At 38.4% G+C, this 6,000-nt stretch overlaps 1 protein-coding gene across 1 annotated transcript in view; it reads right to left on the minus strand.

Annotated features, from left to right (window-relative positions):
* The window catches only part of SLC39A10 (solute carrier family 39 member 10), a 69,961-nt gene extending 64,289 nt beyond the window's left edge, over positions 1-5,672 (minus strand). The window contains exon 1 of the mRNA XM_054209074.1: positions 5,639-5,672. The gene's annotated coding sequence lies outside the window, so the exon portion shown is untranslated. The remainder of the gene's footprint in view (positions 1-5,638) is intronic.
* Positions 5,673-6,000: the final 328 nt, after the last annotated feature.

Below are 6,000 nucleotides of genomic sequence, written 5' to 3' on the forward strand. Positions count from 1 at the left end.
TCCAGAGCTAGCAGCCAGTAATAAGAAACTGGAGAAGGGTATGGGAATGGATAGTGATAGAGATAATAATGAACAGCTTGTTGAGGAGGTGGTAAGTGGTAAGCACCCTTTGTCCAGATGGAATTATAATAATCATTCTTCTTGGCCAAGAGAAGACAGATACAGTCATAAAAAGCCACAAGTTTTGAAATTCTGCTAATCTAATTGCTCTGGTGACCCCAATTTGGTTCTGATGATGAGCACACATTTGAAAATCATATTAGCTGATGTTCTGAACCAGATACACTGCCCTCACTTCTTTTCTGAGAGAAATGAAGGGGTAACAGTCTACTAGCTACTCTACATCTGAACTGGAATTGGGTTCTTTTTAAACAGAGCTACTGCTCTAGAGAAAGTCTTTTGGGGGATGAGGGTGTGGGTGTTAACTACAAGCCTCTGTTTCAGGATGCAGTTCAAATATATCTGAAGACTGGACGGCAGGAATTGTCGATTTGAAAAATACAATGAAGATGTACAGCGTGGGCTTGCTTCACAGAAGGTTTTTGAACGCAGTTCAAGATTGTCTCAGGGTAATTAAAACCCAAGGGTCATAATCAGTTTCAGACAAAATTAAAGAGGTGGAAAATGCACATGATTATATGTTTACTGTTTTAATAGAACAAAATAAAAGTTTTAACCTGAAGAGAGGTATAATGGAAACTAATCTGGAACACACAAGCGATACTTGAATCAGGCGCCTGAAGGAACTGGCAGTGTAAAAAAGCTTTCTGTTCCCACCTGTCCCTTCGCAAAGATGGATGGCAGATATGTTGAAGAAGCATTTTAGGGAAAAATTCAGAAGGTATTATTGAGCTGCAAGAATGCCTCAAAGGAAGTGTCTGAGAACACGCAAGTAGCTCATTTGACACATTTCACTGATTTTTGAAGTGACATGGGTTATGAGGAATTATTTTTATCTTCAGCTTTGGCAATTTTCATAGTGTACAAAAATGTCCTTGAAGATCTTGGAAAGCAGTTCTAGCTATCTGTAATTCATACGTCCTTCTTCCCGATATTCAGGCTCTGACTACATTAAGATTCCCGCTAGATTTCTCACACTGTTGTATCTCTAGGAAAAAGTTTAAGAAGTTGCTTTAGCAATAGAGAATTACCTCAGCAATGGCAAACTTTCTGACACTCGTAATATCCATGCATTACATACATGGAGATCCCCTGGAAGATCTACTGGTGTGAGACCATCAGGCCAATGACACTTTTATGATTTCCAGGAGAGTCTTCTGCTTATAGATAGAACCTTGTTTGAGAGAACGAACCACTTTGGTACATCAGTCCCATTCTCAGTGAAAGGCTTCAGAACTCCTTCTCATATGCGGTTATTTCATATACATGCAACAGCATGAGCTCTTTCACTCATAATTGGCTTTTATCTGCAGATCTGTGGCATCCATTGAGCAGGGATCCTATTGCAACTTACATGCAGGAAGTTCCCTACACGTGTCACATTTATTGTGGGACATAGCAAAGGATGCCCTTGCAATACTGTCCTCATAGACATACTGGCAGGCGGTAACCCTGAAGTATGACAGAGTTTCCATACAGGCCACTTCTCCCCAGACAAAAAGAGGAAGATACAGTGATTCAGGTCTTCCTCTTAAAGTCAGCTTTGGGCAGGCAGGCCCTTGAATCTGCATCTAACCTCAAAGATATTGTCTTTTTGACCTAATCGGAATGGAAAACTGAGCCTTAAACAGGAACATAAAGGAAAAATTAATTTCTAGAGTTCTCTTCCAAAGGTAACTAGATGATCTTGTTTTGGACAACGAACATTAACTTGACATTTCAATTTAATATTAACTGCGTTATAAATGATGACATAAAAGAAGAACGTCACATTGTCATTTCTGATGCTACTGCAGCCCTATGCAGAGGCAGCAAAAGTGACTTAAAACCAGTCATAAGAAAGGAGATGCAAAAACTAGAAGCCACAACTACCTTCAAATTTTAAAAAATTTACTATTTGATTTTTAGTGGATTTTCTGTATGGACCTAGAAGCGCACTTGGTGCTTCAAGGTTAGACATACTGAATTAGTATTATCCTTTCTGCTTGTCTGAGGAACAAGACTGGTAAATGGATGCAGGTAATTAAAGTATGCTAGCAAGAAATAAGACAAACATTGTAATACTGAGGCTTGGAGGTTGAAATTAGAAGCACAAGAAAATCCCAGTAAGTTACATACTGGGACAGATGCACAACTGGGAACACAATATAGAGTTTCTGAGAATCGGTTCCACTCTGTCTCCTTGCCTAATTTTCTTTAGAAGAAAGGAATACAACTCATGCCTATTACTTCAAAATAATTTAATGTCCAGTACTTCTTTAACACAGCTGCACCTGGAATGACATAGTAGTATGTAACTGGAAGCTTAATAGAATGAGTTCTAGAGAATAATGAAGATAATAGACCAAATGATTGGGGTGGGGGAAGGGGAAGGGGAGGGAGTTAGGGAGGTTGATAATCAGAAATACTAAAAAAAAAAAAAAAAAAAGAGAGAGAGAGAGAAGTCTGTTGCTCAAATAAGAAATCCTAAAGGCAGTGGATATTCTGGAATAAAGATGAGGGTGTAAATTGGATGAACAGGAATAGATTTTGAAAATGCAAATCTAAGATGAAAAGAAAAAGGGAACTGAGAAAGAGACAGCAAAAGGGATTAGGGAAAAAGTCATGGGGAAGTTTTGTTGACTGAAGAAGTGCAGTGACCTTAAAAGAACAAGTTTGATAGAGGGAAAGACTAAGTAGTACTCGAAACGTTAAGGAGATATTTTACAAGGCAAGACACTCTTTAAAATTTATCATGATCAATTTTGATCAGGATTTGAGTTTGTACAGTTCCAGTTCAGGAAAAGAAAGAAACCCTAAACTCCTCTTTGATTATGACTTTGTTCCTGAATCCTCTGAAAGTTGCCAAAAGACCTAACTTTCAAAGAGGATATTGTTGATTAATCCATACCTTTGGTATTCTAGGTAGAATTGCTACAATATTAGTTAGTAGTTTTGGTTAGGAACCTGTATATTGATCATATAGAAGTAAATATGTAAAAAGATTTATGCAGGCACAATCTAAGTGAGGTGACAACACCTTTGAAAACCTCTATATCACTTAGGATTAGACTCTCAAAAGAAATACACGTGGTGAATGTTTCAATGCCTGAGTCAATGTATCCTCTCCCCAAAATACAACCTATGTTCCTGTTCCTTGTGGAATACCACTCACAGCAGCTGACACACTGAGCACAAACCTGCCAAAATTCAGTGATTGGAAACATTAAGTATTACTAGTTGCACAGGCCCCTATCTTAATGTATACCAATGTCTGTATACTGATGTCGCCAATCCAAAGATGTTTCTTTGGCTCTGAATTGTCATCTCTACAGTAGTCCATGCACCTTAATGGAGGTACACCTGGTTATCCTTTGGATACCTTAGGGTGATACTGGAGAGGAGTGGGGAGGACACATTACGAAAATGGTTCAGCATCCCAGTTTAAAGTTTATCATGCCTGTAAAGGGTGGAATACCTTGATATTAGTTAGGTGTCTTGAAGTCATTAAAACCCAGGTTATTTAAGAACATGTAGCAAGATTGTTGATACAAAATCCAAAATAGATAACTGAATTGCATACAAAACATTTACAGACAGAAGACAGAAATGAGAGGGAACCATACAAAATCTACTTATTGCAAGACCAGAAGTTTCTTCCACTTCCCTTCTATCTAGCCAATATGCTGTTCGATTCTTAACAGAGATGTTCAGAGACTCAGTCCTTTTGCATAATTTATATCCTGAGGGATACAGGGATCCGACCTTTGGGAATCCTCCCCCCCCCCCTTTTTTTTTTTTTACTACCAACATCCTACTTGGGGAGTTATTAAGATTCAAGGCTTCCTCCTCACTCCACCCTGACAAGAAGGATTTCTTAGTATTCATTTAGTCCCAGGTAACTTCAGAAATCCTCTCTCCTTGCCACTGAGTGTCCCTTTATGCTTTAAAAATGCTCATTTCCTTTAGGCCTATCCGTGAGCAATTATCACCTGCCTAGACAGTAAACTGGTTATGCTAATGGTGCTCCAAAATCCTAAAGTTTTAACCTGCAAAACACCCTTTCTTGTCAAGCAGTTCAAGACCCACTTTCACGCTTTTATCACGCAGTTTATCACGCAACCTGAGATTTTACCTGCATATGTAACCTGCCAATCTTATTTGATATAATTGCATAACTCGGTTTACTTGCAGTTTATCCAAGATCAGTTCTTATCTGAAATCAATCACTGCAGCATTTTGTGAAAATGGGTTTGGGAAGACAACCTCCTCTGCACCCTAAGCATTTCCCTCCAAAAATTGTTTTTGCGGACAATATGATCTTGCCACCTTTAGATTTGATATGTAACTTGAGGTGGGACCCCTAACCCTCGCTTGTCTTCAGTTACTGACGAGCCATCACTGGCAAATTAAATTTTCCATTACACAACACATAATCTAAAAAAAAAAAACAAAACCCCAAACAAAACCCAACCATTTAAAGCATACTTTTTTATACATATTGCCTGATAAGAGTGTAATAAATTTATTATAACCCTTTTTCAATGCAGGCATTTGGTGAATCCTTTTGGAAAGTTATCTTCTGTTCTCCCACCTTCACATTACTGTTCATCTGTTTAATGTCTAAAACAACTCAAAAGAGCAGTTCAAGAGGAAATGATGTCATTTAATCCTTTCTTTTTGAGCTTCTTCTGAGTGTATGCCATTAACACTGTATACAGGAATTGTGGGAAAACAGTTATGACGTGTCATTAAAGACTGATGATGATCAAACTAACAGCATGTTTCTCTCAGGCATTACTGCTTAGCACACCTGATTCAGTTTTATTCTTCACTTATTCTGTATGTGTCTACTCTGTATGTGTCTACTCTTTTTTCTTCTGATCATCCAGGAGGTCTTTACTGATCAAACTGGGTATTTTACAAAGTCAATAATACATGCTGTGAGTCCAGCTACAATCTATTTATCAAGCTGATGAGTGCTTTTAGTGTGCAACAGGCTTTCATACCGTCTTCACCATGCTTGGAACTTTAACAGCCAAACCTCCTACATGAAGAAGTTGCAAAACTTGTAACGCTTCCGAATTAATACAAGATATGGTCCAATATATCATTATTACATATGATATCATGGTTCCCACTTGTGAACCAACCTCCTGGGAGTCTATTTTATGCCCATAAAAATGTTTAATTTAAAAATATAAACCTAAATTTCCAGGTTTATTGCTTCTGTTCACAAACTGAAGGAATACTCTCTCTTTGCTCCCCCTGATGTTTCATAAACAGTCTGTGGGACAGGAAAAGCTAATTGACTTCCCGTAACTCCTGCTTTAATAAAGTAACTGAATTCTGCCCTCAGGTTTACGCCTACAGACTTAACGTTAGGGAGATGAGAGCAGCCTTGAATTCTGGTTCTGCCACTGCAACTTTCTTAACAATTCTGTAGAAGTTTATTATATTTCACCATTTCATTGTCTGGTAACATACTGTCTGCTCGGCTAGCATAACAGAAAGAAATGAGATATCCTATTATACTTACTGACTGTCCTGGAGATGACTGGACTCTGTCTTCACAGGGGGAGGAAAAAGGTAAGAGATTTTAGTCTCATACATGTAAAGCATTCCCTAAGCCTCTCACCCACAGCAGTGCAACAGAAGACTACTGGGGTAACATTTTATGGACAAGGAGGTGCAAAACACATGGAGGATGTTTATCAAATGACACTGCTACCAGGAACCGATCATGAAACTTTTCGGTACTTTTGGGAAAGTGTTTGTCATGAAATGAAAACTACGTAAAATTCCTGCCTCTCTCACTGCCTGTAGCGGCTTTGTGGATTCCCTTGAGATGACTTGCAAACAAAAGACATCAAAGTGTGCAGAGGACATGGTTATGTAATT

The sequence above is a fragment of the Rissa tridactyla genome, chromosome 7 (genome assembly GCF_028500815.1).
Source record: "Rissa tridactyla isolate bRisTri1 chromosome 7, bRisTri1.patW.cur.20221130, whole genome shotgun sequence".
Lineage (NCBI taxonomy): Eukaryota > Metazoa > Chordata > Aves > Charadriiformes > Laridae > Rissa > Rissa tridactyla.